This window comes from Pinus tabuliformis, chromosome 6, assembly GCF_031772625.1.
Source record: "Pinus tabuliformis cultivar Carrire ecotype Pingquan chromosome 6, CPIR1, whole genome shotgun sequence".
Lineage (NCBI taxonomy): Eukaryota > Viridiplantae > Streptophyta > Pinopsida > Pinales > Pinaceae > Pinus > Pinus tabuliformis.
In genome coordinates, this window is record NC_142292.1 from 1,645,957,355 (window position 1) to 1,645,978,460 (window position 21,106).

The 21,106-nt window shown below is 35.3% G+C and overlaps 1 pseudogene; it reads right to left on the minus strand.

The window, feature by feature from the left end:
* Positions 1 to 5,521: 5,521 nt before the first annotated feature.
* Positions 5,522 to 21,106, minus strand: part of LOC149265265 (auxin response factor 17-like) — a 46,916-nt pseudogene continuing 31,331 nt past the window's right edge.

Consider the following 21,106-nt stretch of genomic DNA (forward strand, 5'->3'; position numbering starts at 1 on the left):
TTAGTCATCATTTGAAACCAATTAATGACCAGAGAAATATGCTTAAATTTCATTCATGTTATAAGATACTGTAAATTAGCTACTAATAGTCGTATATATGTGAAATTTAGTCGCCATTTGTAATCACAAATTTATCATTTACAGTAGTCATTTACCTTTTTTTGGTAATTTCATATTTTCATTATATAAACCACTGATTTAATAGTTTATATTCATTTCACTTACTTTCATTAATAATCATTATAAATGACTAATTTAGTCATTGTATATTCATTTTATTTGTATTCATCATTAATCAATAAAAACTACTAATTTAATATTTTTAAATTGATTTTATGTGTTCATTATTAATCTACATAAATTAATTGGTACGATTTTGTGACAAAATTAAAAAATGTCATGCAATGTGCATGTTCATCTAATATGAAAGCATAAAGTTACATATGTTAATTACAATACTAAATAATATCAAGTACACATATAAATAATTTCAACGACATCATTTATATTATATGAAATATCAAGTATTACAATATGATTTTCCAACTTAATATTGGTTGGACTACAATTTACACATGAAATGTTGTTTCATCACTTTAAACATTATCATTGTGTTGCCTAAACATTGTAGGTGAATTAACCAAATCTAAAGACTTGACCATCATTTTGTATGTGTTTGTCTCATGTGAGATATTGACTTTCCGGGTATCACTAGGTCAGTTACCTTCTTTATCTCTTTCAACATTTGGCACTCTAGTGTTATTATTCTCCTCTTTCTTCAATTTTTGTTTCTCACCATCCATACTGAATTCCTCCTCTAAAAATAAAAAATGATACAATGCAAGGTATAAGACATGAAAGAAAATAAACAATAGAATATAAGCTAAAGTAGACTATGAAGGATTTATACAACATATACCTCAACATAAAAAATGTTAATGTTATTTTCCCCCATCAAAGCAAGAAACTTGAAGTTTTCTTCAGTTGGGTGATAGTGGTCATATGACCTGTATAAAAAAAGAAAATAAAACATCACCATAGAAAATAACACCATATGAACTTAGTATCCAACCTTCAAGAAAATATTTAGGCTCAATCATGCCAAATAAGTTACATGCTAAAAAAATAAGGTTTTAGATAATTTGTGAAAACAAATGGAAAGAAAAAGACAATATATAATAAATAATGTATGACACCTGGCTGGAAAATTGCATCATAGATAAAAAAATTATTTTTCTATGGTTACCCACACATGTTCCATATATTGGCTCCTCCACAAAATTCATTGTAAAGGATTACCAAAATTGGACTTCTTTGTCTGAATGGATTGTCTGAACTGCCAGTTTTCCAATTGTTTTGCTGAAAGTGGATTTCCTGTATTGGGCATCTCTTTCCAGTGCTAATATTAGCAATATTTTCACTAACATGTACTATTTTTTAATTTTAATTTTTATTATTTTTCCAGTTCTTTGAGACGAATTTTTTATCATTTTACTACTATTAGAAGTTGATACTCAGCAGCTCAAAATCATTTCCATGGAAGAACATGTTTTGAGCTAAATAGGATTATATCACTAAAAGCAATGTAATTCTCTCTATGTCCACACATTCATTTTGAGTGGTATAATTCGGGTTGGGTATGAAGGGTGCAAAGCCCCAAGGTAATACATGGAATGAAATTCCACATAAGATTCAAGAAGAATGGAGCTTAAAGAGATATGAGATTGTGTACAAGGATCTACTATCGAATAATTCCCAAGAAAAATAAATCCCAACTTGAATCCTCCATGTTAATGATGACTCTTACCAATAACATTATATGTTGTTAGACATCTTATGTAATGCCAAGTACATTTGAAGGCATAATATATTGAAAGAAAGTAATGACATAAGCATAAATATATTTGTAAAATTCAAAATAGTTCATGAAAGACAAGATTCTAGACAAGGAATCTTCATCCCCATAAACATATTCATTCCCATGAACAACCAGTTTCTTCATGATCCAAACACACTTTACAAGAAAATGAGAAAAATAAAAGCATAAATATGGTATTGCTAGGATTTGTCAAAATTTACAAGAAAAATATCATAGAATACCCATTAGTGTCAAGACTTCATGATCCAAGCCAAAAAATCAATAAATGATAAAAGAAACATTAATACGCTATGTGAAAATGCAACAAGTGACTAGAATGTACAAGGCTAGAATAGGTAAAATACCATCTTGTAGCATAAGACCAAAACCAAGCCTTGTCGATCCAAGATAATGCACAGGAAGACATAGAACAACATCCTAAAGAATTATGGAGAGAGGAGAGTAAGGAGAGCAAGAAGTTCAAGCACATAATTATACTTTCAAGGGCAGAATTTAAGTGATCCCATTCCCCATAATATCTTTATAACAACATTGCATGCTACTACTTATATAATCTAAATACATGTTATAATAAACATCACAAACAATAAATAGAAAAAAGGAAATGAAAAGAAAAATTAGATGTCCTTTAAAACTTCTTATATGTTCATCCTCTTCAAAATCTACCAAAGAAGCTCCCACATATTCTGACTTGCAGTTAGCATGGATGATAGGACCCAACTTAGACCCATATATGCCTTCAGGTCTCCCATTGGAAGCCTATATATACACGTCTCCTTTATATATCCATCCATTTGTTTCATTTCTATACAAATAATCAAAGAGTTCTCCACATAGAACACATACACTATGTTTGTCATCAGCAGGATCTGCACTTCCTCACTATATTTTTTATCCAAAGTTTTTTCCACAGGGAAAAAAGTAGAAACAACATCAGATGTTAACACCTTTGTTCCACTGATTCATTCCTTGTCACTCACAAACCATTTTGAGACACTGGTTGTGGTGATTTTTATTACCACTCTTAGATACAGTTCGATTTCGAGACACATGTCAATCCATGTGATTGTTGTGATCTTCTTAAAACTTGAAGCGCAAACCACATGTGTGCACTATCCTGGAGAATGTTCATACAATGCTTTAAGAACACATTCATGGTGAACATTAAGTATATTTGAATTGAATTGAGTTCCAATAATATCTTGAGCAGTGGTCAGTGCTTCAGCTAGAACAAACTTTGGAGGTGTTGCATTCAAATATGGGACTAGAAACAAGGATATCGTAATAGAAACAACATGTATGGTTGCATTTTTATCTGAGGATTGATTTTGTATTGTATCCAAAGAGATAGGTATAAATGGATCAGAAGAAGAGGTGGCTAAATTTTCTCCACATAATATACCCTGTGCCATCAATGACCATAAAAGAGATGACATGTTGCCTATCGAAGATAGTCTTTGAAGTTGTCAATTGTGATGTTGATGCTACCAATAATGAATTTGGTGGTGGGACAAGAGATAGAGGAGTTCGTACTCCTAAAATCGGGGAAGACAAGTTATTGGGCGATACAAGAAGTAATGCAAGCCTTGATGCTAAAACCTGAATTAGTACTCATCATGTTACTACTCACAAAATATCCCATTGTTTGGAATGCTCCATAACTTAATTGTGATTATTGTGGAGGTTGGGATTGTGTTAATCCCTGAGATGAAGTAATATGTTGAAATGGAGTAAGGAGAATTGGTTGTACTTCCCGAGGCATTGGTAACTGATATGGAATTTAGTTACCTTATGAAATGATGTGTGGTAACTGATTCAAAAACTCTGGAGCAACATAGTATTGTCACACTTGTTGTAGTTGTGGTAGCTATTGAGGAATTGTTTGAACAAGTTGTGATTGAAGTGGAGATTGTTGAAAGGACTGTGAAGAATGACCTTGGGAATAGAGAGAAGGAAGTTGAACTTGTGATTGAACAACCTTCATGAAATTAGTCTGATGTTCATGGTTTAGTGATTGAAATTGTTGATGTTGAAGGGGTGGTGCAGATGGAGGTAGAGGTGGTGGCATTTGCATAGAAGGTCATACTGATTGTGTGACAGGAGACATAGAAGCAAGTCTCTATGATTGTTTCCTTTGTGAGAAAGCAATGCTGCTCGATGATGGTCTCACAAGCGATAGGAATTCAAATCTTAGGGGATTAGAGCCAAGGAAAGATACATAATTTTCCCGAGATGTTGGTACCATTTATAATGGAATTTTTCTACCTATTGTCCTAGATTCAATCATTGAAGCCATTGGGTGACCAGTAGAATGAGTTAAATTGAATGAATATTCCAAACCAAAACATGAATTATTGTAGCCAGGAATAGAAACTTGAAGTGTTTTCATCCTTGACTGTGAATTTGGGCTATGATTTAGATGTGCCAAGTGGGGAGGCCAACCCATTATAGGTTGATTTCCTAATGTACGTTACCTAATTTACAATAAAGACGATGTATCACTAGAAGTATCTATGATATTTCAAGACAAAATACCTGATTGCTTCATTGTCTCAATGGAAGTATCTCTAATATTTCAAGACACAATACCTTATTGTAGAAGAGAATATGGCTAGTGCTCTTCAGACTCCTACATTAAGAAAAATATCATTATGTTAGACATCCTTCATCTTTACATGCTAAGGAAGTCACTAAAAAAGAAAGAAGGAAAAATGGAAATGGGGAATAATTTGTCATCAAACTAATTAGATAAAAAAAGACAGCAGGGAGAAAAGAAAGATACCCTTCTAGAAGGTAGTCTCACTATCTAACTCATCATAAGTCTAGACTCCCAAGGGTCCATGCATTTTTCAATCACTCCCAGGAAGAGCATGTTCCAGACACATTATTTTCTCTCTCTCTAACCTTGACCACATTTTTAGGTCACCAGGAAAATAATCATCTTTCCTCGAGTTATCACTTCCTCTAACCCTATTCTTCAATCTTGGGCTCATATCCTCCCATAATTATTCTTCTTCCTCTGAATTTCACTAGTTTCTATACACCATTCTACTGCTTATTATATCAATTTCCTGAAGTGGTTGTACATGTGAAAGTAGTCCACGCGAAGATATTTGGCCCCTATAATTTCCATAGGCATCAATTAGAGCACCATGCATTGGCTTATTAGAGCATCAATGGTCCAATTGTTAAATTCTTAATTTTTTGCACATTTTCCTAGAGCATGGAACTAACCAAACAGTAAGGACAATATACGATTTTCATGAAAATAGATACTATGAAACTCTACATAGAAAAGAAGAGTGTTGGCCTACGAAAATTAACCTATCCTAGATTATAAACAAATTCATATGTAGAACATACAAAATTATCAGTAGTCAATAATCATGCAGAATAGCTAAATTCAAAGTGTGTTAACCCCTAAAGTTTGCCCCTTGCAAATTTAGAGGGTTAAATACTAGCACATATCATAAGTCCAAAAACAAATATTGATACAGGTGGAAGATTGGTTCCCAGGATGAGTAGCTTCAGGCTTGATTCAGTCATGATTGAGACACATTTTAGCACAATTTGAAGAGAGTTTCTATTCTTAGCAGGTTCCCTACTTTCTAGAAGAGGGAGTTCCAAGGATGATACAACAGAAAATTTTACAAAAAGCACAGGGGCAATGATAAGGGAATATCAAGCATACTAGAAACATTAAAAATTCATCCACACAAAGAAACATGACACATACTCCCAAGGATCATCCGCAAGGAGAAGAACATCCTTCTCCTTGTCAAAAAATATAAGATGCCATCCTGATCTTGGGTCCTATAGATGGACTTCTAAACCAAACATATGGTCAATATTGGCTTACAGATCTAGATAGCCCCTAAAACATGTTACATCCACTGACCTCCAAACATAACCTAGCTTGTATACCTGACAACACACCAAACCATGTTTATTATTCAACTAAAAAAATGAAAATTTTTAGGTAAAGTGAAAAGTGGGAGAATGGATAGTTGACCTTAGTGAATGTTCTCATAGGTGAATTCATCTTCACAAAATTTGGTGGAGGCTGTGAAAACCCACTTTCATCTAGACCTCCAAACACACCCATGTTTGAATTCATAGAGAACCCAGAGACAGGAGAACAAGGAGGCATATTTAGTAAGTCTGTAACAGAAAATGAACTACCTAAATAAGCACAATTTCCCACATTCCTTGCACTAGAAACTGTGTCAGGAATAGCCAAAGTTGGGTTATCTATATTAACACCAAAAAGAATATTTCTCTGGGAATCAGACTGAACTCCTTCCTGTTTTGTAGGATAATATCTTAAAGGAAATTGAGGCAGTGGCATTGATTGGGCTGGAACATTAATCTAACTTTTAGGTTCAGTTTGGGACAAGATACAATGACTACCAGTAGGAAGAGAGGCTTCAGCCTAACCAGATGGAAGACAAGAAATCTGATTAGTTGACATTATTTTGGAAGAAAACCATGGTGCAACAACTTGCTGATCCTTAGTAACACAAGACCAAGTTTTAGCTAGTTGTTGCACAATATATTGACTTGGTCAGGGCACACTTAAATAGGTAGAAGCTCCCTCTGAAGTCAATGAGTCTAAGATGATTTGTAAAGGAGATGCACTAGATGAAGTCTTAGGTGAGGCAATGGTAGCACCGGTATTTGTAAAGACTAGTTGTGAGGTCATAGAATAAATATCACTTAATGGAGACTGAGATTGAGATGATGAGATTTGTGTGAATGAACTGACGACATTTGGAACTTGAAATGCCTGTTGCTTGTTTTGTTGATTCTGAAATGATGATTGATGTTGTTCATTAATCACATTCGGTAGCTAATGATGCATTGCTTATTGCTGCAATATATGTTTCTATAATTTATGTTGCAAAATATGATTTTGTGGTTGATGTTGCTTAACAACTTGTTGTTGAAGCTGATGTTGTTGTTGTTGCTCAATAATCTTCCTCTGTAATTATTTATGAGGCCCACATTGAAGTAGTTTAGACTATACAGGCTGTTGCTACTACTGAAATTTCAGCTGTTTAGATTTATTAAGATTCCTTGTCTGCTGAAAGATAGTTGTAGGCATTCCATGGTATGCAGTGGATTGGATCCCTGATAAAGAAGGTTCAAATATTTGTTTCATCTGCATCCATTGATCCATACTTATTGTTTGCAAATTCAAGGTCTGAAGGCCTTGCTCCCCATTATCCCCCTCTCTGACATGAATGGCCTCCTGAAACTTCCATCATCACTTCTTACAATCAATCAAAACCAATGAGAAACAAACACTAGCAAACACGATGCATCTTTCAAAATAATCCATTGAACATATGTCAAAAACTCACGTAAGCATGTTTAAATTTAACTAATAAAAAATAACAATGAGAAATGATACAAAATTCACACCTTACATCAAGTTAAGAAACACCAAACAATGGGAAACAAATAATAGAAAGCACAATGGAGCAATTTTCTCAAAAAAATTCACAGAAACATAGAGAAATCCACATCTAGATAAAACAATCCATTACAGATGGTTAGAATACTTGTGATACTTGAACTAGAAAAGGCATTGCAGATAGAACATATACAAATGAAAACCAAGAAATTAATGTTTTAGGAAAAGTCTTTACAAAGATCACAGTTAAATTGATAAAGAACATAATCAACAAATATTCTTGCTGAATTAAACCAAATCTGCATCAAGAGCAACCATACTTGTGAAAGAGTAAGAAATTGGATATTTAGCGAAAGGTGTGAGGGAACCAAAAGAAGATTATCAAGATGTTATTGATTTAAAAATTGGTGCAAAATATCAACTGATACTACTCAAGAAACTGTAATTATTCTCCAGCCAAAAAACTAAAAAATCGAACCAAAGGAAATATGCCAAAGTTATATGAACTGCAACACTGGTAATTGTTGTAGACCTGCAAGATTAAATATATTTGCACAATGAATGTACATAAATATATGTCCCATGTATGATCTGAATGCAGTGGTTCTAGAGCCAATCACTTATGATGATGGTGATCTACTTGAGGGGTCATCTGCCACACCAACAAAAATAACTTGGATTAGATACATTGGAGGAGGGAGTAGAGCAGTGGCAGTGTTAGTCATGGTTACATCAATGCTGAATGTTTGAGGATGATGGGCTGGAATTCCCCATTTTATCATTTTTTCAAGCAACAGGAATCTGACACTAAGTAAATATTTAAAACAAAAAGACCTTCTAAACACTAAAGTGTAACTAAAGTTTCATAAAGCACTTTTATCTAAGAATAAACCCTATCCCAATCTATTATTCACCATTCACAACCTGTGAGCACTATAAAGGTATATTTTCTAAGCAGAGAGGACTGGAGACTATGTGAGAAGAATTTCAAAGCGAAATTTCAATTTGTGATTCAGGAAATTAGTTGTAAGAATGATTTGTAGAGATGAGGAAAAATGGTGTATGCAGATTTCACTTATTTTTTTATCTTCCTCTTATTCAACCTTCCATTTTGTAATGGCCTCCATGGAAAATTTTAGGGGCTAATATTCGCAGGCGGGCTAATTTTCCATGATTTTTCAAAAAACAAGATTCGCCAATTTGCATTTTTTCGAAAAAAGGTTCACCCAAATTTTACAATATAAAATTATTTTACCTTAAAAATCGAAAACATTATATAGAGACTATATATAAAATCATTATAAATTTGAATACTTTACGAATATATCAATAAACATTTTATAGTTTGCATATTAGGGACTAGTGAGATTTGCCAATGTTTTTTTAAACTTCAAGATAATTTTACATCCTTAAAATTTTCCCTTGGCCTCTTACTATCACATGTTATTACTTCCATGAAACTCAAAACTATGGGAGAGTAATGCAACCACTATCCTCCTTAGAGACTTGTCGCAAAGTTGTAAAATTATTCAAAGAGAAGGGTCAAGAACGAAGGTGCCATTTATCCATTATATTAGCATATTTTCTAACTAGTAAGGGCTGAGGATTTTCTGAGAAGAATTTTGAAACAGAGTTTTTCTATGGAAACAGGTTGTGAGAGGAATTTGTGATGATCAAGTGGAAATTGTCTATGCATACTTCACCACTTTTGTATCTTCCCTGTATTCAGTCTTCCATTTTCTTAATGGATTCTTATTATTCATCTGGAGTTGCTTCCATGAAAGAGACCTTACAAAGTTCCAAAAATTACCAATAATAACTTAGAAGGTTCATGAATGTAGTGCAGTTTGTATAGAAATGTTTAGAAAGGCTCCTACACTCTAGTTTTACAAGTTGGACACATGGTCGAGGGCTATAGAATAAGTGCAAAGAAAGAAAATGTTACTGCATATAGAAGGGAGAAATAATAGGCACATATGGCCAAGGAAAGGGCTAGAAGAATAGGTGGAGCTCCATTACCCCGTTCATCAAAGACAAATATTATAGGATAGGCAAGGAAAAGGAAAAACACTAGTCAATAGAAAAATGCTTGATATGGGAGGGGGTGAGATGAAGTGGATAGAAAATTGGACATTTCTTGTGGCATCCCTTTAGTGTGATTTAATCTTTTTATTGGCATGACACCATAAGGGTAATTAATGGAAATTATAGACTACAAGGTTACAAGAAGCCTGGTCTCAAGAAGCCCAAAATCACATTACTTCTAAAAAGATGGCCTTGGTGGAGAGTTTTTTAGAACCTATTCAATCCTCTTGGGAGAAAGAATTTAGGACTTACCATTGTTTTATGGGTGAACAGACACCACACAAGCCATTGGTGAACATCATCACTTCACCTAGAATTTCCATGTTTCTTTCAGCTGAAGAATGTCATATGGAGGAGGAAAACATAAATTTTACTCCCTATGATCTCACTAATGTAATAGATAAAGTCAAGACTCTAATCACTATTCAAGTCATCAATGACAATGCACTGGTTTGAATAGCCATGAATTTGGTTGTGGAAACAAGATATAGTCACTTCTTTTTGACTCCATGCAAAATCTATTTGTTGAACTTGGCATTGGAGAAGATGAATAATGACACAAAATGGATAGAGGATCTCATAGGGTAGTGCAAGAAGGTTAATCAAGTTCCTCACAAACCATATGTATTAAGTGATTTCCTATAATAATCCAAGTTAGAGCTATTGAAAGTAGCTACAACACAGTGTGCCTCTAACATCATCATGAAGAGGTATATTTTTTGGTGAAAAATATGTCTTATATTTACAGAAAATATTTACAAACAGTGAAACAAAGGTGGAAGGGTATATACAATGAACTTTATATCCTCTTCTGAAGAGTACTCCCAAGTCAAAATGAAGTTGGTGACCAACAATAGTTTTGTAACAATGGAATCATCTAATGAATTTGGATGTGTATCTTGAAGATCCTATCTCAGCCATTGGTTTCACCAATCTCAATTTGGCTGAAGATTTATTTTTCATCAAAGTAGTATCTTCTTTAGGTTTAGAACTGGTGGCCACTACCAACTGGATCTTAACCTTGCTTTGATCAACATTTCAAACTCCTTCCTCTCTATCAAATTACCCTTTTCCAACTATTAATTGGTTGGGAGATAAACCTCAACTCTTGTTCCCACCAAACTGAGTGTTATAACTAGTGCTTTATTGAACTGCTTTATACTGCCAAGGATTTCTTTTACTACGCAAGCAAGATATGAGTCTGGTAACTTACTAGAATGCCAGACATCAGGATTTTGTGCATTCATTCCTCTGTTAAAGTTCCAGTATAATGGAATTTAGTTGACGGTCATATCTTCCTCACTTTATGTTTCCATGCAGAACTAGGACCATGCCTCTTATAACTCCACCCTATGTATTTTCTCATTATCAAATGGTTGTGGCAAAACCTAAACCACCAGTTTTAATCTCTCGTGTGATGAACATTATTTAATGTGAAATTCTCCATTATGTAATCCTCACTATGGAATTCCTCCAGTGTGATAAATTTATATAACATGAAATCCTCTGTTCTATAATCCTCTATTATATTTTCATTTTTATCACCTAAAATCTATGTTACCATACTATAAATCTTGCCTTCAGGTCCCCATTACGCATCCAAATCCAACCAAGATAAGTATTTTTATCTCAATCTCGCTAGGATCTGCCCAAGATAGATTTCGCACTCTATCCCGTGCAAAAGGTAAATTTAGAATAAATAATTAAATAAAACAAGAAAAAACACCTAAACATAAAAAAATGAAAGGCTTCATAATATGTACTTAGAAGTACCTAGGAAAAGAATCACCTTACACTTCAAGTAGAAAGGTATATAAGGTTTCCTATGTTGAATCTACTGAGTCTCCTATGTTGAGAAATTTTATTTTAAACCTTTGGTGTTCTAACTTGATTGATATTTTCTATCCCTAGCAATCATCATAATGGTATAAAATGTGTTTTTCATGCTAGTGATTAGTTGTAAGCTCTAAATTGTATCATTTATACCCAGCTATATGACATTCAGATTTGATGTACTTTTTACATGCCTAGAAATATGATTCAAAAATCTTCTTTGCCTTTTTCTTGTCTTGAAAATTTCATCCTCGAGGTCTGCTCTGGTGTTCTCATGCTCAACCAATTGATATAGAAGCATCTTCTCCATTTAACGGATTCTAAGTTCCATTTTCTTCTCAGCAGTTGTTACAGAGGTTTAATTTGTGCCTAGTAGGCTGTTACAAAGATGTAAATTGTGTTTTACAAAGGTTTGATGAGTGTTTTCAATGAGGGTTGAGGCACATTGAAGAGTCACAGGTGAGTGAAGCCCATTCAAGAGAATTATAAGCAATGCATTATGAGGAACAGTGTGAGATGTCTCATCAACATCTGGTCATCTCAACATTGTGAGCAGTAGTGTGAGGATTTGTGAACAAATGTCAGCATCTGTCATTTTCTCACACCAACATTTTCCAGGTATGCTTGTCCACCAAATTTTATTGTGTGATTTTCTTAGTGTTGTAAGTTATGCTATATGGATTCTCAAGTTCTGTTGTTTGGTTTTACTATTTTAATTGCTTATGAGGTTTACTAAAGGCTAATGGTAATAGCTTATGACATGACATGTTTGAATTTTTTTCCCAGGCTTCACTTCTAGAGACCAGTGAGTGAGTTTTGTTACTTGTAACTTGTTGAGCAGCTGAATATACTAAAGTAGTAAAGCCTAATATACTATTGCATATACTATATAGAAATTCCAGTAGATAGTAGAAGGAATATTTTTCATGGATTGGACTCCAATTTGATTGACATAAAATTTAAATACTAAAATCTGAGGCATTGCTAGGATGCAAAGCAGTTCAGGAATGGCCTACATTTTGATTGAAATAAATACTAGAGTCTAGGCAATGCTAGGAGGTAGAACATTCCAGTATCAGCATTATGTTACAATTCTTAGTTAGTTTAGCCAAATATGTGTGTGGTATGTTTGTGTACCATGAATGTAATATGTACATTGGTAAGTAGTACCTTCAAGCAACATATAAATTGAAATATAATATATATCAACACACTATCCACTGTTGTATTGTAACCTGTATGTATCATTGTTTGGATACATTGTAGTGTAGAATATTTTTTATTTTTTAATATATAATATTACCACTATCAATGTGAAGGTTCCTGTAAATTTGGGGAAAATTTTTAACTGTTCCAGACACTTGTATCCATGTTCCCCGTTCCATTTTTTCATAAACTCATGCAACATAGGTATTTTCTTTTTGAAATCTTGTAACATTATGAAATTATATTCTACTCTCTTTGTTCTTTAAGATAAACTAAATTTCCTATCATATCAGCACTAATAAGATAACTTGTCCATGAGTTTCAATGATGAACCAATAATTTTAATGATGCTCATGAAGCATCATCAAAGTTTTTTAAGGAAAATAGTTATCACTGCATTGAGATCTATGGAAAGAAGGGATTTGATTGGAAGTGAAAACACATGGAAAATAAATTACTTGCCACTGAAATATCCATGCAGGCCAGCCGCCAAACCACCTTTTCATTTTCATTTAGTATGGTATTCTTTAGGATTCCTTGATTGATGAAAAAGAGGAATTTGTCAACAGTCAATTGGATGCAAGATTGGTAACTTGCAATCAAGCAAGAACATGTTCCTACATTCAATGTTACAAACTCTAAAGGAAACTTATCCAAAAGAGATATATTTTCCTTATTTTAGTAAACATTTTTAGTGAAGAAATATGGCATCTAGTGATGTTCTCAGTGAGAAACAATGTTTGAGTAGTAAGAATCTCAGTTTCACGTTTAGGTATGAACTGCTTCCAATTATGTTTGAGAAGGCACTGAAAAGGGTTATCGTTTTCCATTATGAGAGAGTTATGTAGTTCATGCATACATCTAGACCAATGTAAAGTGAAATAAGCTAGTTGCATTAGGAGTACTTATGGGCCACATTGCTTCAATCTTTTGCAACAAGGATGAACTACTTGCAAGGCGGAAGGAACACCATTTGACTAGCAACAAGTATAGTTTCCTACAAGACTGTCCATAACATCATTCTAAGGACATGAAATCATTCTTGAAGTTTTGTTGAGGTCAGATGGCCTATCTGAGGTGGAAATTGTGGAAGTAAACCCTCCTGAGATATGGTTTGAGGAAACGAAGGACTATTTGGGGAAGCATAGGCTCATTCAAGGGTTGTTGGAGCAACACCTCACATTTTCTAAGGAAAACTTTGGACTAGGACCTCATTTGGACCACAAGGGAAGCCTGTGGTAGCAAATATGCAGTGAAATCTGGTTGATTCCTGAGGCTAATTGTAAGGTCAAACTAAAATTATTATGATAATAGGGTTTGTTAAGGAATTAACAATTGTCATGTATCTAAAACTGTAGTTTGCAATTTGGAAGGAATATGGGTTTATAACCCATTATGTATTGTTGGATTGGTTTCACGCGTATGAGTTGTTTGTGGAATTAAATGTTAGTTACATTGTTTATTGTATTCAATATTGTCTCTATTTTCAAAAAATGAAATAACACTGAAACTATTTAGAATACAAATCTTATGTGCTCTTTTCAGCCCTAAGGGAAATCTTTCCCTAGGGGATACTATAGTGGTGTCAGAGTTGGCTCTCTTGCCAACTTGGAGGGTTTATTTGAGAAAAATTGCAGCATGAATTAGTTTCCCTATTGGGAAAGGAGTACGTAGAATTCCTGCATAAATCAAGCAAGGGAGGCCAAAATTGAACATATAGGTGCCAAAACCTCTGTACAAGCAATCATGTGCATGTCTTCTAGTCTAATCCCAACAAATCCCAATAGAAAAGAGTTTTTTCCTATCATAGGGGCCTTTTGTTGAATATTGTAGCCTAATCCAATATTAGCCAAAAGAGTTGCAAAACATTCCAAAGGGTGCTTTGGTGAAAGACTCAATCCATCTTGATAATGGGTTATATCATATGTCTGAAAGATCTTTCATTCAAGACATGAGCCTTGTCCCTTCAACTGAACATGAAATATTTTTGATAGAAAAGGATATGGAAGGGGCTATGACCACTATACCTTCTTCTTATTTACCTTCTCAAGAAAGAAACATAAATGAAATAGATGTTGGGTTTCCATTATTGCCTAATACTTCTTCATCATCAGAAGGGAATACTTTGGAAGTATAAGAAAAAAATTGTATTGCCATTAGATGCAAGCAAAGAGTTTGAAAATTTATATTTGAAGGAGGTAATGATCAGTGGATCTCATAATATGTATACTGATCCTGGCTCTATCCCCAATTCATCTAATGGATTTGAAACTATCACATATAATATTATAGTTATAGGTGCCACTAGACAACTTAAAATTGAAGAGATTGTTACTGAGGTGAAAAATTGTTAGATGGGTAGTGTTAAGCCATTCACATCCCTGAATGAAACAAAGAGTGGAAGAGTAGAATAACATTGAGCTTGTTATTGCTCAACCCAATGTTTCTCAAACAGAGGGAGTAATTGTGCCTGTGAAAAAAAATGGTCCTCCCCGACATGATCATGCAGAAGAGACTCTGATCATAAATAGGGCTGAAATAGGCACTGCAACATTGTTTGAAGAAGTCAAAGAGGTAGTTCCCATGTTTAGAGGAATAATTGATTGGAAAGCACAAAGAAATTTGAACATGGAGAAATGTTGGTTTGTTATGGCTGAGTTTCATAGACTATAAAAAGAGTGACCCTGAGTTAAAAAAACAACTTAGTGTAGTAGAAGATGTGAAGGCACAAGTTCTGAAGGAGCTAGACATAAGAAAATTTTGTGGCCTTGTTTGGGATGCAGAGGGCTAATCTATTATAGAAAACACCTATTCAAGGAATTTCTTGGGATAGTGAGGGTCTGTAAGTGAGGTCCGGGCAACAAACAACCTTGAAACCTTATCTAAGGCATGTGGCCCACCTTGAAGTGTCCTTCTATGGAAAGAAAAATTGTTTAAAGGGTAAATATTTGGGGCAACAAAATAGCCTTGAGGCCAAATCTAAGGCAACAACCCATTTTCAAATGCTAGTGCAGGAAGACAAAATTTGGATAGCAAATATCCAAAGGAACCCTTTGTGACAATAAGGGCTTTCTTAAACCTTACTAGGAAGGGTTATTTATGATAATAGATGATACATAACATCAATTCATCATTCTTGAAGTTATGTTGAGGTTAGTGGGTCTATTTAAGATGGAAACTATGGAAAATAACCCTCTTAAGATTTGGTTTGGGGCAGTGAAGGACTATTTTGGGAAGCATAGGTTAGTTCAAGGATTGTTGGAGCCAAAACTCACATTTTGTAAGGAAACCTAACGACTAGGACTTGATCTAGGCTACAAGGCAGGTCTATGGAAGGCATTGGACCGTCGTAGCAAAAAGGCAATGAAATTTGGCTTATTCCTAAGGCTTAACGTCAAACTAAAAGTATTAAGATAATAGGGTTTGTTGATGCATTAGCAATTGTCATGTATCTAAAAATGTAGTGTGTAATTTGGAAGGACTATGGGTTTATAACCCATTATGTATTTTTGTATTGGTTTCATGCATATGAAAGGTTGGTGGAATTTAATGTTGGTTACACTGTTTATTGTATTCAATATTGTCTCTATTTGCAAAAATTGAAAGAACATTATGATACTAGTTAGAATAAAAATCTTGTCATGTGCTCTTGTCAACCCTAAGAGAAATTTTTCCCTAAGGGATACTACACATCTAGTGTAAATACAATGTGGTAGCATTAAAGCAATTCCTATAACAATACTCAAAGAAGATAAAGAGAAAGAATTGTATAATCAAGTGTCTATTTAAAAACCCAAATATATAGATAAGAGAACAAATAAAAGAAGGTGCAAGTCCTAGAAAGTATAAATGCAAGAAAAAAGAGAGAATGTCAAGTTTTGTGGAGGGTAGCACTAGCATTGGTTCTTAGAGTTACAACTTACAGTAGAGTTCAATCTAGAGCTAAAGCTAATGCTGGCTACCAAGGATGTGTGAGGAGGCAACAATAAAAACACCTCAATATATTTAGCAGTACTTGTAAAGGGGTAATGCATAGAAAATGATGTCCTTTGATGAGGAAACGATACTTAAAGGACCTTACCATATGATCAAAGCACAAGCACAAGAAAATGGAAGCCTAACTTCCCTAATATTCAAGGTTGTGGGAAAGAGATTCTTGATAGAAACTAATTTGGTCGAGAAACCCTAAGGGGTGGGGCACTCAACAAGGGAAGTTTATAATAGATCTATCTATGTTGAGAAATATAGCTTGGACAAGAACTTCCACATATGTTCAGGGTGAATGTTTCAGAAGTCTTATATTTAGATGTTGAGTCTAAAGAATATTTAGTCATTAATGACTTACACTATAAGATTAATCTCAATCAGAAATCTCACCAAGAGATTAGGGTTTTGGTAAATCATGGTTTCAATGAAAAGTAAAAAGAAAAATCAAGATAGGGTTAAAACACAATTCTTATTAGACAGGGACAACAACTGAAAGACAACTAGAAGGTAAAGCACATTAGCAAGGAGAAGCATTAGCATACCACAAAGTCTATACAACAAATATGCACAACCATACAAATTTGTAAAACGTCATATTGTATTGAATCACAAGTGATACAACCATACAACAAGGTATATAATAGAAATTGTTGTTTTCTCAGTTCCCTACATGTTGTACCTCTTTAACATGCCATACAACTCAAGTTGGGGTGGATTTGTTTACCCTGCAACTGTTTGGACTTAGTAGCTATGGAGAATAACTTGTTAGCAATAATTATATGAATGATAAGAAATTTTGAAAAAGAAAATTATGTACATACGTTTGAATTATTTTATGCTTCTACTATTTACTATTTTCAATGATTGGGTGATTGTTGCAAGAATTATTTGATTAACATAATATTTGGACAGTGATCACCTGGGAATAGGCAAATCCACAAGGTATCAGAGCTTTTCTCTGATTTAGTTTCTCAAGGATTTCAAGGGTTGTGATTACCTATTTATAGGATCTAGGATTTTGTGCAATACATATTAAGAATGACATCAACTAACCTCCTATTTGAGAACAGATTGGAAGGTGCCTCAAATTTACTATATGTTGTAGCAACTGCAACACCCTCCAAAATGTTGGCCTGTACTCAAATTTGGGAGCCTACTGTGGATCTTGTGATAAATTGTTCATTAGTCGCTTATTGGTAAGCTGATGATTTCAAGATGCCCTTTCGATCTTAAGAGTTGTTCATGCTTTTATCTTTATAGAGTATGTGTCATATTTTTCTATGGGGATTATCGTTTGTTATGAAAAATAAAGTTTGTTTTTCTTCAAGGGGAAATCTTCCCAGCCTCCCTTAACATTCAAAATTGTGCAATGGTTTCCTCCAATTTCCTTCCCTCAGTCGGAACCCACTGTCTGCAGAAACTACGTAGTTTTGTCCCTCAGCTACCCAGTCTGCCTTCCAACTTGAAACTGTGCATATGTGTCCTCCCAGGGCCCCATCCCACAACAGTGAATTTCATCCTAAAACTGCACAGATGTGTCCTCCTAAGGCCTCATCCTGCAGCAAGTCACAGCCCACTGAAACTATGCAGATGTGTCTCTCAGTGATCACAAGAAGGAGGACATTCTAGAGGACTCTCAAGGAGCTAATGAAGAAGATATGTAGACCAAGGAACCCAAGGTATGATAGAAGATCGGGACCACATGAAGACTCCATCTGATACACAACCCTTGGAGGGTAGGTATGAAAAGAAAGCACATATTTTGAAATACACTTCTTAGTGTAGCTTGAAGGTATGCTTATCATTATTGTATCATTATGTCTTCAATAATGTGCATAGTTGCAAGCATTGAAATTCATTCACTGTGTTTCCTCTATGTGTCTTGCTCCCTTTTTCTTGCTCAACCAACTTCCTTCTTTTGGCATGTCGATTTCTTTGTCATGATTGCAATCTTGTTCTGGTGATTTTGAAGGTTTGTCTTGATGTGTTTGGGTTTTACTAGATATGTGAACATCCGTCGTACTAACACACAAAGTTGTAAGCACTTTCATTTAAATGTCATCACAAGCGTATGAATGTCTATCCCAAGTGTTGAACTTGTCTATTTCACCTCTAGATAGTCCCACAGAGGGTCATGCTCTGTTATGTTTTCCTAGTGGTGAGTGTCGTCATGTTGTCAAAGTATGCTAAGTGTGTGATGACAATAATGAGTCTTCACGAGTTCACTTGCCTTTCACACTTTGCCATTTTTATGAAAATCTCTCGACGAAACAACTCCACTTCACTGAACCCCGACTGAGATGCACTACATGATCTCAACACTTAGTGGTGCTACTCTATCTCTTGGAACTATGCAGTGGTTGAGGCAGTCCTCTAGGCCAACTACACTACGCAATCCTAGAAATGAGCAGTTGTCTTCCTTGCTAGAACTAGGTAGAAATTACCTCACATCCTAGCTGAACTACACATTTCCCAAGAACAGTCGTCAAGGCTCCTTCCTGCCTACTAGAACACCACATTTCACAGAGACCTGGGCCTGCCCTGCTCTTAAAAATTACGAAGAAATGTCGAATTGGTGCTTTGCTGCCTTGTCCTGTCTCCCCTCTGAAAGCTACATAGAACTACCCAGGTGGCCCTCTACAACCCTATCGTGTATTCCCTCTAGGAACTGCAAAGAGGTTCCCCTCAGGTTCCCACCTTGCAGCTACCATTGGTGTCCTTCACTGCACAATTTTTCCTCCTAATGGTCTCTGCATAGTTTTCCCTGACAGTGAAGATTGTTCCCCTGAGTTCCTCATCCCAACCTGAGCTGCGGTCTACACTGTCTCAGTGACTTGCCCTTCATCCCTATCACATGGAGATGTGAATTGTGTAGTTGTTGGGCCCTCTTCCCATATTATTACCTATCCCAGGCCTGGAACAAGAAAACAATGCATCATGCTTGACTAGGAGGTTTTGGATTTGATGTCATCTTGTCATGAGAAAATTGCAGAAACAGGTACACAGATGGATCATGGTTAGTTGATGAACAAGATGAAGAAAGAACATACCTGCCAGAAGACTTACTTCCATCTGGACGGACGAACAAAGCACATCAAGCAACAAGAGAAAGGAACACGTGCATTCAAACATCTTGGAATACCAAGACCATTGAAGACCCCATAGCATCAAGCCATGTTGAGGAGAAGACAAAGCACACCAGAGAGTACATTCATCACTTAGCAGTGCAGTAACTTGACACGGACACCATAGCTAGCTAGTACATGTCAACAGTGTCGAGGCAAGTTGTGTCATGACTTTCCAAGGCCACATCACCACTATGGGCCATATTTGTTGTAACTGAATGTAATGTAAAGTGGAAGTCCAATGGATGCACACAAGAAGTTGAACAGTAATGTCAGTTGAAAAATCATATGAAGTTCAACTGTCATGAGGGTAGTCCAAGAGTCACAAGGGTCAAGCATCATCCTTGGCTATATATACCCTCCCATTGTATGAGCAAGGAATTTTCACCTCAGCTCCTCCCACATAGCCTTGAGATTAGACAATTAGTTCCTTGAGGATTAAGGAGTGGCTCTACTATCACACTACTGGGACTAGTGATGTATGGTGTAAAGATGTGTCTTGGGACTTTTTCTTAATTTAGAAACCTGTTAAGGCCAACACGTTTTCATGCATTTTTTGTAGATGTTTGTATGACTATTCTTTCAGCATTTGTAATGCATGTTTGTTTCACCTATACTAACATATTTGAACTACTTTGGTTGTTTTAGTACTTATATTGTTGGGAATGTGTTGTACCAGTTATCACTGTTGTCTCATCCCTTTGGACTATTCCGTGGGATATTAGACATACCACCTTTGTATATTGGTTATTACCATTGTCACATCCTTATGGACTAATCCATGGGATACTCGACAGACCATCTTTGTTTCCTGGTTATAATGACCGTCACATCCATGTGGAATATTCCACTGGATGTCGGACATGCCTTTTTGGTTCACGTGTGTCTCTTCCTGGGTGGTACTATTACCACTCACTTAGAGGCTCACTTTACTTTCCCCTTTTGCAGTAAGATAACCGAGACACAAGTTACATTACGCACTCACCAGGAAAACTTAACTTATTGTTTGAAGATACCAGATAAATGCTCTCATATGATGACAGCTAGAGACAAGGCATATATCTAAGTATATGACAACCGAGCCTTTATAATATATGGGACTCCTACACCAAATGGTGTGAGGTCTAGTTGGGACTTCATACCAGGGAGATCCCTTGAATGTTGGAGGGTCCAACACCATCAACATTGTTGGTGCTAGAAGGAGGTCTAGATGACAAGCTACGCCCATACAGTCCATTTGAATCTCTTATTTTAAAATGGCTCTTCCCGAAATCATAATGACATGATTTTTTCCTAAAAATCCTAAATGTACCATCCCTATAGAAGTTATTCATGACCTATCCAAATTGAAGTTCAATGGTGAGGGTGAATCATCTTTTCATGTACATTTGTTTCAAGTTATGACTCTTTGCTGTCATCACCAAATAAATTCTGAAGGTGTCTACACTGTACTACTCACCCTCACATTCGAAGGTCGTGTTAAACATTGGTGTCATACATTACCCTTGGTCTCAATCGATTCATTCGGTCAGCTTGTCGCGATGATGGTTAAAACGTTCGATGAGTATAGCCACT